General features: G+C 39.9%; 1 protein-coding gene across 4 annotated transcripts in view; it reads left to right on the top strand.

Moving 5' to 3' along the window:
* Window positions 1–2,637: 2,637 nt before the first annotated feature.
* The window catches only part of CCSER1 (coiled-coil serine rich protein 1), a 1,450,145-nt gene continuing 1,437,058 nt past the window's right edge, over window positions 2,638–15,724 (top strand). For 2 of the 4 annotated variants that reach the window (XM_077142862.1, XM_077142863.1), the window contains exon 1: window positions 2,640–3,072. The gene's annotated coding sequence lies outside the window, so the exon portion shown is untranslated. Of the gene's footprint in view, window positions 3,073–15,724 lie in introns of all 4 variants that reach the window. The other 2 variants (XM_077142860.1, XM_077142859.1) reach the window with 2 other exon arrangements.

The raw sequence follows: 15,724 nt of genomic DNA, 5'->3' as shown, positions 1-15,724 counted from the left end.
TGTCTTTCTGGTCTAGGAACATAAAATTTTTAGCTTTACTTGGCAAGCAAAGTTGTTATAAAATTAAGCTAGAAATGTTGGCTTTATTTAATACCTTAATGAATAAAGGCAATTGACAGATTATCATGGTTCTCACTAATTATGAATGCAACTGAGAGTGTGAAAATTACAATCAGCTGTGGTTACCCACATGTCCTTGCGATATCTGACTTAATGTACAATTTTGAAGTATGCATTGGAGTCATTTTCAAATTATCATTGTTGATGGAGATTAAATAAGTAGAGAACTCCAACAATATGAAGACACCCCAAATTTGCCAATATAATTAAGCATTGCCCTTAATGGGGCACCTAATCTTTTTCTTTAAAAGACTATTTATAGTTCTTCAATGAACTACATATACATTTATTAAATGAAAATGCTCAGGAGTATCTCTTCTGTGAAGTTTCCTTTTGCAGTGATTGGGGGTTCTTTTAGTAAGAACTTTGGAGGAAAGATTCCAACTTTTCCATCTATGGGCCCAAGGATTTAAGACTCTTAATCCTTGCCTAAGCCTACCCAAGTAACATTTTGTAAACCCCTTCTGCACTGGAAAAGGAAGGAGGTAGGTCAAAGGAAAACTCTAAACAATTGTGGATCAGCCAGTTCCAAAATTATCAAAAGCTCTAAGGAAGCTCTTAAGATTTTTACTTAAGCTAGAAGTTTAGAATGGTAGGTGACGTAAAACAGACTTAGATTGAGTTTCACTACATTACTTACTCTGTATCTGACCTTTGCTTAGCTATTTCCTCTCTTCAAACTTGGCTTTCCTACACTTAAAATTCAGAAATGATAATAGCTCACTCACAGGGCATTCATTAAATCCCAACATGCTTTGTTAATTCAATAATTTTCCAATGCTTAATCAAAGAATCTATGATGTCTTGTATTTATAAATTATTCCTATATTAGTCTATTGGCCCAGCTTTGCTGCCCTTTCTTTACGTTCTATGAATTTGTTTTTTTTTTTAACCACTTCCATTGACACCTCTTTTCTTTTTTACCAAGTTTTGGTTACATAACTAAACTATATTTTTATGGACTTTAACTTCTTTATATGAATTATGGAAGAATTAGGCCGAGGGAAATCAATGTGAAGAAGCCAAAATATATGGGGAACCAACCAATGACAAACGGACAAGCATATGGCAAAAACCTTGAAGTTGAAATAATGGCCATAAGCCAATGATTAAGAAGGGAAAAAGATATGACAACTGAGTTGTCAACCTTGACACGACCTCCCTAGCCTCCTCAAGATTCCTGAAGTTTTTCCTTTTCTCATATTTCTGAAGAGGTTTCCCACAGCTCCCAATAAGCAGCGTTGCCCCCTTGCCAGAATACACATCAACTGCTAATTCTCAATAAAACAATATGCCTTGTCTTTACCCCAATATATCCGCATGTCAGCTGTCAGATTATGGACGTTAGATTAGATTATGTACACACACACAAACACATGCACACACACACTCAGCACCCTGAGTGAGGCATAGATTGCTTGGCTCTTGATAACTATTTCCCAGTAGATCAGTGCACCAGATCACAAAGATTCTGTAATCTAGGCAGGAAGCTAGTAAGGAGTAAGGGAGTTGATGTCAGGTGGTTAACTTGAACCCTGGGGATTATTATCTATCTAGAAATGGTCCTACATCCCACCATCCCACCAGAAAATGATAAAAAAGTGCTTCACACACACACAGAAGTTAAATGCATCCATCTGTTGTTATGTCTATTAAAGGTATAAATATATGAGTGGAGAAGAGGAAAAGGATGGAGGGGAAATAGAAAGAGTTCAGAATCCAGTGAAACCTGGAAGGAAATGAGGCAGAGATGGGGAAGAGAGTGTCAAGAGGAAATAAATTAGCAACAGCAACATACATCAGGAGTTTTCTCCACTTCTAAACTGGAAAATTAGTCAAATGATGTCAAATTGGTAGCTGGTTCTGTTTGTAATGCCCAGAGTTGTTGAGGAACACTCACGGTCACATCAGCAATGCTTCCATTATCTTACAAGGGGAAATGATTGCTTAAATGGTTCCTGGGAGGTGTGACCTGCTTAGAGGTGAGAAGCCGGCTTTCTTTCACTTTTACCGAAGGGAGAAAAGACAGTCAGGATGTGAATGGGTTGGGTAAAAGAGACCAGAAGGAAAAGGCCCTAACAATTCTCCCCTCTTGGAGATGGATGAGAAAGACAACCGCGATGGCTTGGAGAGAAAGATAACCCCGATGGCTTGGAGAGAAAGAATTCAGTGCATTTCCAGGATCCGCGCGTCCCCATACAGCGCTTCAGACGCTTCTCTAGAGCTCTCTTCTTACCCTGTCAATTCGACCTACCTACAAGAATGGGCTGCGGGGAAAGCCAAGTCGGCACGGTCGGATGCCGCTTCCCCTAATAAGGAAACTCAACAGCCAGCCAGCAGTGGGGCTGCGCGCTTCAATGTAAGAGTATTCCGGCTTGGTAGCCGCGGACGCAGTTGGCCCGGCGCCACCCTGGAATCCGCCCCCCACCCCCACCCTCGGACCAAACTACCTCCTTCGCGCTACTCCGCCTTCCCCTTATAAAGGCCGCACTCCGCGCGTCCTTCCTCCTAGCCCGGGAGCGCGGCCTGTTGGGGAGGTGGCTCTCGCGCTCCCCGCTCCGTCTCACTCGACGCACTCACACACTTGGAAGCGCCTCCCCATGTCCCTCCCCTGCCCTCCTCTTGCTCTGCTCTTCTCTCTCACCGCAAATAGTCGCCGACCGACTGCCAATCCGCCTCTCTCTCTCTCCTCTCTCTCTCTCTCTCCACAACATGACTGACTGGGAAGCGGTGGCTCTGGCAGAGCAGCTCTGCTGGCGCAGGCAGCAGCAGGAGGAGGATTATTAAATAACGCAGCTCGACTCTGCAACTGGGAGTGGAGAGCAGAAGCCCAACAGCCGAGAAGGGGAGGGAGGGCAGTGGAGAGGGACCAGAAAAGACACCCCGTGCCCCGAAGACACAAATCCCTGAGTGCCCGGGAGGAGTCTTAACAAGCGGCGCGGAGCCCTCAAGGTAGTAAAGCTCCCGGTGTCCCCGGTGCCCCCGCCCTCGGCGGGTCGCGCGTCGCGTCGCCGCTGCGCCGGGGTCGGCCACGGGCGGGCGCGGGATGACCGCCCGGCAGGTGGCCGCGCCGTGCCCGCGTCGCCCTGGCGGGAGTCCCCAGCCCAGGCCCCGGGTGCGGGCCACGGGCCGGGCCCGGCGTGCGTGGCGTGGAGACCTGGCCTGGCGGGCGGGGTGGGAGGCGGGCGGGCGGGTTCGCTTGCCGCCGGCTCGCGAGTCCTTCTGCGCTGCGTGGCCATTTCCTCCGGGCTCCCCGCCCCGTGGCCCCCGCGGCCACTCCAGGTGGATGCGGAGCGCAGCGGGCGAGGGAGGCAGGAGTTGGCGCGCGCTTGGGGCCGCTCGCCTCCCTCGCCGCTCTAGTCCCGTAGGTAGGGGCGGCCGTCGGGCGCTGGCGCCCCGGGGCTCCGGGCGCCGCGGTTGGGGCGGCTGCGAGCAGGGGGAAGGGAAGGAAGGGGGCGGGGAGCCCGGGGCTCCCGGAGGAGCCGCAGTGCCGGAGCTTGGACCGCCTCTTGCCTCCGCCTGCTTTTTCTCCGGCGCTGGCTTCCTGGATTGGAGGCGAGACCCTCCCCAGCGGCAGCAGAACAGCAGCGATTTAGAGTGAACAAATTGCTTTGTAGTGGCGTTTCAAGGGCTCGGGGCGGGGGGGGATTTGTGCGTGGGTTTGTGTGTGCGTGTGTGATCGCGCTCAGGGCGAAACGAGGCGTTGGTCCACCTGAGAAGCCTCAGCCGAAACCGCAGGTGGCTTCCTGGGCCCCCTCATATTTTGGCTTATGACCCAGGAACTCGTACACACGGTGCCAGCAATGGGTAGAGGTGCGCGGAGAGGTAAAGGAGGGATTTGTGAATGGTGCTTTTCTGCGAGTGGAGGCTGAGCCTTGCTGATGTACAGGAGGAGGTATCCAGAGTGAGAAGAAAGGCTATTTATGGCAAAGAGTTGTGAAATTTCTCGGGGTTTCCTTCAGTGTATTCTAAGCTTCTCTCTCACCCTCCCTCCCTCTCTCTCTCTCTCTCTCTCTCCTTCTCTTTCCCTCCCTCTCTCAGAATAAGAAGCATTTCTGCCCCCCTCCCCCGTGGGACCTGGGATATGAAATGAAGGAAGTCATACAATTACTTGTCTTTTTACAGGTAGAAAAAAAATGCATCTCAGAAGTCATTGATCACCCACCCTTTAATTCTTTTATGTCCTTATACCCCACTGCTCTTACATCTTCAGGCTGTCAATAGAACGCACAAGACAGAAAATTCCTGCTAGGTTTTAACAGCTTTTATTTTCTAAATCTTCACAGTTGAATACCTTCTTATTGAAATATACCATATATCTCCCTTCTCTCACCCCTCTATAAAGACTATTATAACGTACATAAAATAATGAAGGCATACTTTACATAAAACTGGTTTTATTCAAAGCCTTGAGGAGGTTAGAGAAGCAGGTACCTAGGCGGTTTATATCTTTGACTACAGATAGGTTAGAAACTAGTTCTTAGGTACTTCAGTACTACTGACATAAGCTGCAACAGAATCAGTTTGTTTTGGGTCTCTTTCTGTTTGCTTTGTAACAGGTACAAATTCAAATACATAACTTTGAAAGTTTAAAGATAAGTTAGAACAGCTTCTTAACACCTATCCTTTAGCAAATCTATGTTTGCTCTTAAAAGTAGCACCCTGTGCTTTTTTTAAGAACTGAGGACTGGGTTATGGCTGAAATAGTAGAACTGTCTTCTCATTGTTTTAAATTGGGAAGCCTCCAGGCACTGGCCAAACACAGTGTTTTGAAACCTCATAATTCCATGTTGTAACCACCCTTTCAATAATTTCACAGAGAATAGAGGTATGCTGCTCAACTCGTTTGTCAGAGTGGTTGGTCTCATTAGATATTAATTCCCGAGCTCCTAATTTTGATGAAACCATTCCAACTGTTTTTTTCTCCCCCTCATTGTGTACATAGGTACTCTTTCATTCGGAAGACAGAGAGTGTTTAAAGATGTGATATTTTGGTTTGGCAAGATTCATATTGATTTCAGAATACATTTTTGATATCAGAGCATGTGCAGTTTTATATTATCAGTTTTGAACCTAGACAGAGAGCCTCACTCTGAGGTTCCTACCTTAAGTTTCCTGAATCAATGGAATGTAGAGATAATGGGGAATTAAAATCCATTCTTGATGAACTGCATTATTGTAATCATTAAAAGTCATATTTATAAATATTTTGTTCTTTGACATAGTGAGAGAATCTGCTATTGTTTATTACTTTTGAGATGTACTATTGATCCTGTAGAATGTTAATTTAGATCAGATTCGAGGGAAAATGAAATCTGTGTTACAATTTTAAAATAATAAATTATTCAACTCTTTATCTCATTGTAGTACTCATCATAATAATCAAATAGAGAGTCCAACTTATGCAAGGTACTGTTTAGGCATTGTGGAGGAATGGAAGACTTCCCTTGCTCCCTGCCCTTCAGGAGCTTACTCTCTAATTGGGAGGAACCACATGTTCTCATGTTTGAACACAGAATTAATAACCATTGACAATAAAAGGTTGAATGTCAAATGAGGAATATGGGAATTCAAACCATGACAATAACATTTCATTCTGTTTGGTCCAAAAAGTCTTTGGGGAGTGGGTAAGACTTGCTTGGTCTTGGTCTTAAAGAATAATTAGGATGTAGTAGAGTGCACATGTGAAGAAAGATAAGGTATAAGAAAAGAAAACATGTGGGGAAATTAGGCTGAAATAGATTTAGATGTTAGAAAGTGGTTGGATTTTTGCGTGAGGTACAAGGTGAGGATTTTTTTTCTTCATTGAAATTGTGGTTTTCCAGGACAACCATGCATAAAATATAGGATTCCCATATACTGCCCTATTATTAACACCTTGCATTGGCTGCAAATTTGTTATAATTGATGATAGCACATTTTTATAATTGCATTATTAACTGCAGTCCATGGTTTAGCTTAGGGTTTGCTGTTTGCATAGTGTAGCTCCATGGATTTTTAAAAATTTTTATTCTGTTACTATATATACAATCTTACATTTCCCCTTTTAATCACAATCAAGTATATATTTCAGTGCTGTTAACTGGTACAAAATATTGTGCTGCCATCACCACCATCCATTACCAAAACATTTCTGATCATACCACATAGGAACGCTGTACATTTTAATACTTATCTTCCCATTCCCTGCCCCAACCCATCTCCTGGTAATTGGTATTCTGGATTCTGATTCTATAAGTTTGCTTATTCTAATTATTTCAAATCAGTGAGCTCATGCATTATTTGTTCTTTTGTGTCTGGCTTATTTCACTCAACATGACGTCTTCGAAGTTTGTCAATGTTTTTGCAAGTATCAGGACTTCATTCCTTTTAACGATTGAATAATATTCCATTGTTTGTATATTACACTTTTTTTCTTTTTGATGCTCAAAATTCTGTACTTCCTGTTCTTGGAATTAATTGTCAGTATTTCTGCACGTAAGGAGCTACACCTTTGACTTTAGATTGCCATTTAACAATCAAAATGTTCTCTATTTATAGGGAAGGCTACTGTAAACATCTGCCTGCTGAGTTTGGAATTAATGATGAGGTGATGCATGTGCAGCCTCTTTGTAGTGAAGTGTTTGGGGCTCTACCTTACCCAGCCCTCCTTAAATTATCTCTAAAGGAAAAAGTGGAATGATGGCTTAAACCAAGAACAGTATTCATAGTGAACATTCATTGAATGCTTAAAGTTAATTCTTCATATAAAGTGCATAACACAGTAAATAACTCTTTTTCTGAAATATTTTTATTTAAAAGTTATTAGAGCACATTCAGGTAATAGCTCATCTGTCTTTATGCCGGGTTTGTAATTGTAGCAATAATTTTAAAGATATTTTACCTATCTTTTGCAAAATAGATTTCATTAATAATAGGAATATGACCTGTCTATGTCTTCTAAACTTAGTTTCTTCTCTTTGAATGTTTTGTTTTGTTTTTAGACAAACACAAAACTGTATAAAACACATTTCTTCATAAAATGAAGAAGGACAAGAGGGAAACATCCGAGTTACTTGGATGTGACACCCCAGAAGTATCTTATGGTGACATATTCAATGTGACACCCCAGAAGTATCTTATGGTGACAACAAAGAAATAAATATTAAATATGAGTTTCAATAAATAACAGATTAGTTGAATTAAAAGGTTTTCATATATATACACTGGTATATTATATATGTTAATATATACATATATGTTAAATATATGTATATTTAACTATATATATATATATTGTTGCCAGTGAATAGAAAAAGTAGTTATAAAAGTGAAAAGCCTGTTAAATAACCAGTTTCCCTCAGGAATGGGTTGATTTCCAACATAGAGCATAAACCAGCTTGTCAGTGGTCCTTTTGGGTTTGATTTTGGGCTGTGTGTCACAGGTGTATCACTTTGATACTGTAATCTTGCCAACCGTATGACTGACAGCTTCTGCATGATTTCCCTATTGGATAGTGACAAAATCTGTTTGCTTTATATTGAAGACATGCGCTTCTATCAGCATTATTATCTTCACTATGCAGGAGTGTCATTTGACAATAAAACATGAAGTCTGGGGTGGGAGAAGTGGTGAGGAAAGATGGGGAGATTGATGAAAAACAGTATAACAAAAGAAACATTTTTCAATATGAAGCTTAAACTAAATGTAATATAAAAATGCAAAACTGACCAGTCTAAACTGCAGTTGATACAGCATCAACATGTTGTTTCATCAGTTCATATTTTAAACAGCTGTATTGCATTTTAAGCTGTTTTCTTGTGTGCTAAATAAAATGACAAAAAAAGGTGATGGTTGGAAATGTTTACTAGCTTCTGTAGTATGGTATTAAAAAAATGTTATAAAGATTTCTGCTTAGATCATTGACAAATGAAGTTCGTTATTGGACTAAATTTCTGGTCCTGTACAAAATGCCACTTGGTAATGCTATTTGCATTATTTACTCTGCATTAACAACATTTTAAGTTTAATTAAACAAATTAAAAAGTTTTCATTGCTATACCTATGGTCTGATACAAAATGAAACTCAAAGGTTATTTATAAAGAATTACTTTATTATCTAATAGGAAATTCTTAATGTAGAGCAATGCTTCTCAAAATGTGGTCATCTAGCGGCAGCAGCAGAACCTATGAGCTTCTTAAAATGCCAGTCCTCCAGCTCTACCGCAAACCTATTGAATCAGGATTTCTGAGGTGCCATTCTCTTCGTATTTTATGTATCTTAATGCTTGAGAACTACTGACCTCTGGAGTGTCTTATAGTCATCAGGGTCTTCCACCTGTTTATTTTGAAACAAAGTGCTTTGCTTAATGGGTGGAGTAAAACTATGGTACTCCACTGTTTAGACCTGGAAAATATCATACACTCCATTGGATTTTCATCTTAGTTGTATTTTTTTAATAAAAACTTTAATGAGTTCCCAATTCCTGTGCACACATTTGTGGTTGACAGGGAAGGCAATGTGTGACTGTAGAATTTAGCTGGAAAATAATGATCTTATGCTGGATATTATCAGGAAGTCATTTATAAAACAGAGAATAGTCACAGTGTACAAACGTTGGCCACTTTCTGTTTAGTCTTGTTGACTTTTTTTGGTCTTGCTATGTAGTAATACTGTCTATTTATGTAGGATTTCAGTTACATAGAGAAATGCTGCGCAATTATAGTATCACACGGGTGGGATGCTCACAAAATTTTAGTCCAGATCTCTACATCTTTCACATCGATGGTAACGTGTTCATATCCTGTATCTTTTTAAATATCACTCTTCCTGTCACTGTCTCTGTGGCAGTCATACTGGTTGACTTTTGGTTCTTTAAACACACCATACTCCCTTCTTTCAGGTGACTTTGACTTGAGCTGTACCCTCTGCTTTCAAGAGCTCTTTTTGCCCAATATTGCCCTGCTCCCACTGCCAGGTATTGCTCGTGGCCTTTCAGATACGTGCTCCACCATAACTTTCCTAAGGAAGCCTTTCTTGGTATCCTTGGCTGTGTCAATGCCCTATTATATAGATTGTTTTCCTTCCATGTTATTATACCATGTACTTGTTGTAATATTTTATATTTATATATCCGTGATTCTGTTAAATACTTTGTCTCCCTTTGTAAGTAACTGTTTGTTTGCCAGGAATGCTATAGCAAATATCACCAAATTGGTTGGCTTAAATAATGTAAATTTATTGTCTCACAGATTTGGAGGCTAGAAGTCCAAATTCAGCGTCTCAGCAGAGCATGCTTCCTCCCAAAGTCTGTAGCACTCTGCTGCTGCTGCTACGATCTTTGGGATTTCTTGGCTTGCATCTCTGTCTGCCTCACATGGCTTCTTCTTCTGGCTCCTGCTTCTCCTCCGTTGTCTGTTTCTCTGTGTGGATTTCCTCTTACAAGGACTTTAGCCATATGGATTAAGGCCCACCCTGATTCTACTTGGCTTTATGTAAACAGGATCTTGGAAGATCTTTTCACAAATGAGTCTACACTTTAATGAATAATGATATCCTCAGAGGGTCTATTTACAAATGGCTTCCTATCCACAAGACCTGGGGCTAGCACTTGAACATGGCTTTTACAGGGGACATAATTTAATCCCCAACACTGACAGCTCCTTAAAAGCAGGTTGTCCCTAATTGGTTCAGTACTGCATCACAAGGATTATCAGTGCCTGTCACAGCAGCTGCCGAATAAATATTGGTTAAATAAAGGAATGAGTTGATGAATGAACATTATCTATGTACTAATCCTAAGGATGTTTTATTTTTTCCAAAGAAAGATACTTTAAGAAAAATGTAAAAATCGAGTCCTAAAATATAAAATAAATTGTGCTACAGATGAAATATTATTCTCTTAATAACAGTAGTACTGGATATAATGTGCTGAGTACTTCCTACATGATAAGCACATTATATATATTATATCATGTAAATACTCCAATAGTAAAAGTTGTTTAGCACATATTTTAAAGTTGAGAAAACTCAGGTTGGGTTCTATAGTTTGTTAAATTATTGAGATCAAGTTTTGATCCTTTTTAAAAAACTGGTTTATTTTACAGGATAGTAACAAAAAAATATAAACCCCATACAGAGAATTCCACCAGCTAACTACCAGATACCCATATCCTCCATAACCTTTTTTTTAGGTGGTGGAAACGAATATGCAACATCAACATTCCCATCTCATCCACTCCCCAGCATACCATTCAGTGAAATTAAACACAGTCACAATGTTATGGTACCCTCACCACCTTCCATTACTAAAACTTTTCCATCTCCTCAAACGGAAACCCTTATACGCAATGTGCATTGATTCCCAATTCCCCTTGCCCCTGGCAGCCTGAGCTCTAATTTCTGTATTTATGAGCCTGCATATTCTCTGATATTTTCTTTGTAGTTACAATGGGGCTTAAATTTAACATCTTAAACCTACAATGATCTCTTTCACTTTGATGCCAACTTTACTCTAATATCATACACAAACTGTGTTCCTGTGTCCCCTCTATTCCCTCTCCTTTATGCATTTGTTATCACAAATTGCAAGCTATACATTATGAGCCCCAAACCACTGATGTATATTACATTTTATCCTATTGGCTTTTAGCTTCTGTGGGAAGTAAAAAATGGGTTGCAAAACAAAAATACAGTAGGGCTGGCATTTACATTGACTGATGTCATTATCAGATATCTTTATTTCTTCATCTGTCTTTGATGTATTGTGTATTCTCCTTTCTTTTCAGCCTGCAGAACTCTCTTTAGCTTCTCTTGTAGGATCCCCCTCAGCTTTTGTTTTTCTGCAAATGTCCTAATCTTTCCCTCATGTTTGAAACACACTTTTACCAGATTAGAATTCTTAGTTGGCAGTTTTATTTCATTCAAGCAGTTTATTCCACAGGTTTCTTGCCGTCATGTTTTCTGTTGAGAAATTGACACTTTATCTTTGGAGGCACCTTTGTTTGTGGCACCTTGCTTCTTTCTCACGACTTTTAGCAAACTCTATCTTCAGCCTTTGATCGCTTAATTATAATATGTTGCAGTGTGGGTCTATTTGGGTTTATCCTGTTTGGAGTTCATTGAATAGCTTGGAGTATATTCATGTCTTCTATTGAATTTTGGAAGTTTTAGCTGTTATTCCTTTTAATAGTCTGCTTCTCTTTCTCTTCTCCTTCTGGGAAAGCCACAGTGGTATGCTTGATGGTGCCCCACAGGTCCCTCAGGCCCTGGTTTACTTTTATTTGTTCTTTTTCTGTCTCTCACACTGGATGATTTCAATTGTTTTATCTTCAAGCTTATTGATTCTTTCTTCAGACAGCAACAATCTTTTTTTTTTTTTTTTTTTTTTTTTTTAAGGAAAGACAGAGAGAAGGAAGGAAGGAAGGAAGAAAGGGAAACATTTTTAAACATTTTCTTGTTTTATTGTATTCTGTTTCTCCGTTTTTGTTACATGGGCTGGGGCCGGGAATCGAACCGAGGTCCTCCGGCATAGCAGGCAAGCACTTTGCCCGCTGAGCCACCGCGGCCCGCCCCAGACAGCAACAATCTTCGTTGAACTCCTCAAGGAAATTTTTAATTTCTGTTACTGTGGTCCTCAGCTCTGTTTGGTTCCTTTTCATAATTTCCTTCTCTCTATTAATATTCTCCTTGTGTATTTCTTTTAGTTCTTTCCTATGTTTTCCCTTAGCTATTGAAGCATAATTAGGATCAGTTTTAAGAAAGTCTTTTCCTGTTATCTCACACAACTGGTCCTCCTCATTGACAGTTTCTAATGCTTTAAACTTCTTTCTCTGTGCCATTGCTTCCTGTTTCTTTTTATATTTTTGTAATCTTTTATTGAAATCTGGACATTTTCATATTTTAATATGCTACCTCTGGAGTTTAGACTTGATGGCCTCTTTTAGCTTGTATCCAGTTAGCATTATTGTAGAGCTTTCCTTGAATGTTAGGAACCAGGAACAAACCAAAAAGAAAAGAAGGAAGAAAAGAAAACACATTTCCTAGTCTTTGCAGCATGAAATGCGTGGATGTTTTCCTTTAGAGTTTATGTATGCAATGAGTTTATTGAATAGCTCTAGGTCGAAGCATAAGGAACGTCCCTTATTGTTTCTGTGAATGTATCTTGTCCTATGCATTCACTTTGACAGTAGGAATTCCCCCATTTACACAGATACAATTGTCCCCTCCTCCCTAGGAAATGGTTATGATCCCAAGCACTGAACTTTATATACAACAGCCAGCAGTCCCTTGCTTAGGCAGCCATGATGGGGCTGTTCTCCCTCAGTGTTCTGTAGAAGCACCCTGTGAGCTCCTTCTACATATAGGGCAAGCTTTGGGATGCTGATCCTTTGACAAGTGTCCTAGTGTGGTCTCTTAGGCCACCACCAGAGAGATTAGACAGACATATATGCCTCCAGTATGCATGTGCAGGCTTCTCTACTCCAAGTTCAGGGAAGGGCAAGCTATGTGTCAAGCAAGTGTGAGGACAGGGAAGGGAACAGCTGGGCACCAGGAGATGCTATCACTTTTAAGTTGACTTTTTCTCAGTTCAGCGCTTGCTATGTTACTGCAAACCTTTAACTGTTTTCTGGAGGTTTGAGAAAGACGTTTCTGCCAATTCTTACCGGTTTACAGAGCTTCCTAAGGGGGAGGGAATCCTCCTATGCCTTACTTTTAATTTTCAATTCATCTTTTTATGCACGGGTTTACTCAGTGTTCCAAAGTTTGTAGCAGAAGAAATCCATGGGCAATCGGAGAGTTAAAACTGGCTGTTCTGAAACTCTCTATTAGACTAAATGCACAAAGTTATAATGTGGCTAAATTAGTTAATATCATGTATTAAGTTAAATACATAAAATTGTGGAGAAAAATAATAGGTTGTTTGAGTATTTCACTTATTGCCTATTTGATGACTGTGGATCTCTTCCTACGTGTGGGGCCATTTAAACATTAACTCGAGCCTCAGCCATATTCCAGATTCAGGCCCAATCCTTCTAGGTAGTGGGGTGATTGACTGGGACTTAGCATTGAGCCAAACTTGATGCAAGTCCAACTCTAATCTTTCTACTGATTTGGCTTCTGTCTTATAACTGAAACCAATTTCTCACCTAATATTCTTCTCTGTGTCTTAATAAATTACCTAGTCTCATCATTTCTCCTAGCATTTTGGGAGAGCCTTCCTTTTAACATGGCCTTCTTGATTTCTTTAAATACTGGGAACCTGCCTCTGACATCATCTCATGTCATGAGCCCTTTAATCTGGTGACAGGCTTTCCAAAATAGAAGTACTTTCCTAGATCTGTAACAATTGCCAGCTCTTAGAGGCCCCTATAAATCCCCTCCAGTACTTGTTCTTGTCTTTCTAGACAAGATGCCAACTTGTTATGGCATGTGCCCATACCCCCAAGAAACTTAGGCCAGTTGGCCTTCTTGATCATATTTATAGCTAGAACTTTATGGTTCTTCTGGCACCCAGGCCTGCCTCATTTTGCTGCAGGTGACCTCACATTACCTGGCTCTGTCCCATTATAGAGCCAGGTCATTGTTTTATGAAGGCTGACTATGTGCAAGTCATTCTGCTCCACAGAAAATGCGTCTCCACTGGATAGCGTCTTAAAATACAGTATAAATTATCAGTAATTTGTGATGGTTTCTGAATAATGTAATGTAATCCACAATAAGTGTATTCTTCCAGGTGTTCTTTGGTGTGCAAATGCAATTCATGTACGTAGTATGTGCAGAATGTACATATAAATCCTTTAGGGTTTGTCTGTTTCTCTTTTTCTAGTCAATTGTTAATTTCAAGGTGATCCTGGATCTTCAGTTTCCTTTAAAACCTTATTTGAATATGATATGTTTGAAATGTAGAACACCTGAAGAAACATACTCTAGAGGGTGATGCATTCTATAATTTTCTTCATTGGTTAATGAAACATAGTGCTCAAGAATTGTTTGGTTTAAAAAACCCAGGTGTACTACCCTAATTCAACTCTGTTGAGAATCTAAGTGATATCCTTTACTTATTGACCAAATTTAGGCTACATTGGCATATTTTTTAACGTACCTATCACTAAAATTAGTTCCTTTCTGGAAACAGTAAAATACTGTGATTTTGCTAATTAGGTTTTACTGGGTTGTGTGTGTGTGTGGTGAAAGCAGGAAACGGTGTATCACAAACCTCTATCAGATTTACAAATAGAATCAGAAAAGCATATAAATAAGCAAATAAATGCCTCTGAAACAGTGACATTATTTTAACATTCTAGGTATTTCTTCCATCAGAAAAGTATTTTTATTTGTATATTAAATTTTAAATTTATAAATATACAAGCTAGCCAGAGCGTTGGGGCTGAATATGTGAATATATTACCTTTTTGATATACGATATTCTTCAAGACATCCAGAAAAAGCTCAAAGGGGGAAATGTACATTTGTTCCATAAACATATATTTAGAAGGTTGGGAAAAGGAATGAAATACCTTCTAACTAAACTCAAATTCAGTATTAGAAGTGTAGACCCAGAGCAACTTATTTCAGTTAAGTTTTGAAAATATCCTATAGGTAACAAAAACAATGGGTCTACATGTTAGGCTTTCTGAATTTTCTAAAGGATGTTATTTATTAGACGATAGCCCAGAGACAGTTTTAAAATAAAAAAAATTAGTAGTATATTGATGCACAAACAGGCTAAAGAATACCAAAAGTATTTTTTGATAAGGGAGTTACTTTAAAGTTAGACTGCACCTCCATTAAGAGTAGTCTTGAAAGTGAAGTATAGACTATTAAATTGGGCCATTTAATAAAACATTACACATTTGTATGCCACAAGTATATGAAATTTTAGCAACAGTAAGGGTAAGTTGACATTTGGAGTATTTCCTACAGTGTAATTCAAGATGTAAATATGGAGGTATTGGGAAGATGTCTTCTTCATCAACAACATTCCAGCTTCTGAGAGAAGAAAGGGCCTTGGAGAGGGAGCTTCTTAGTCTGTCACAGGGACAGTATAATCTGGAGCATCTTGGGGGAATTGCAAGGGTGGGCCCAATCTCTTCACCCAAGGATTTCTCCTTGGCTTCCATGGTTCTGAAACTTTGAAGTCATTCTTCCTCCAGTTTATCCCTTCTCTGTCCTTTTCAGGCATTGTTTCTGTTCATACAATTTTGCAAAAATCTTGTTGGCTTTGCATGCAGTTGTAGGAGGACCAAACCATTAAACAATAGAACCTAACACAGATTCTTTCTGCCTAACTATATTTCCAATCCTGACTTTCATTGAAATGGCTGTATGGGTCCATTTTCAGTCACATCTTCTTTAGCAGAGAGTTGTACAGTTAAAATTTGTCCTCTGGGGACTTACCTTCCCAAAGCTTGAGAGGTCCCTAATACAGCTGCTCTGGCTCTAATCTCTGAGCATCCTGTCTGGATAGAATGAGAATTTTCCAAGTAGTCAGCTGCTGGTACCTTTGGGCTTAACAGTTAGATCCTCAGTTTTATCTCCTTCCTCCTGAATTTTTCTTTAAGCTACAAGGAGAAAACAGGCTGCATCTGTTTCACTTGGCTTGGAAATCTCCTCAGCTAAAT

The sequence above is a fragment of the Tamandua tetradactyla genome, chromosome 24 (genome assembly GCF_023851605.1).
Source record: "Tamandua tetradactyla isolate mTamTet1 chromosome 24, mTamTet1.pri, whole genome shotgun sequence".
Lineage (NCBI taxonomy): Eukaryota > Metazoa > Chordata > Mammalia > Pilosa > Myrmecophagidae > Tamandua > Tamandua tetradactyla.
The sequence above is the reverse complement of the archived record's forward strand: the minus strand, read 5'-3'. Positions and strand labels throughout refer to the sequence as shown.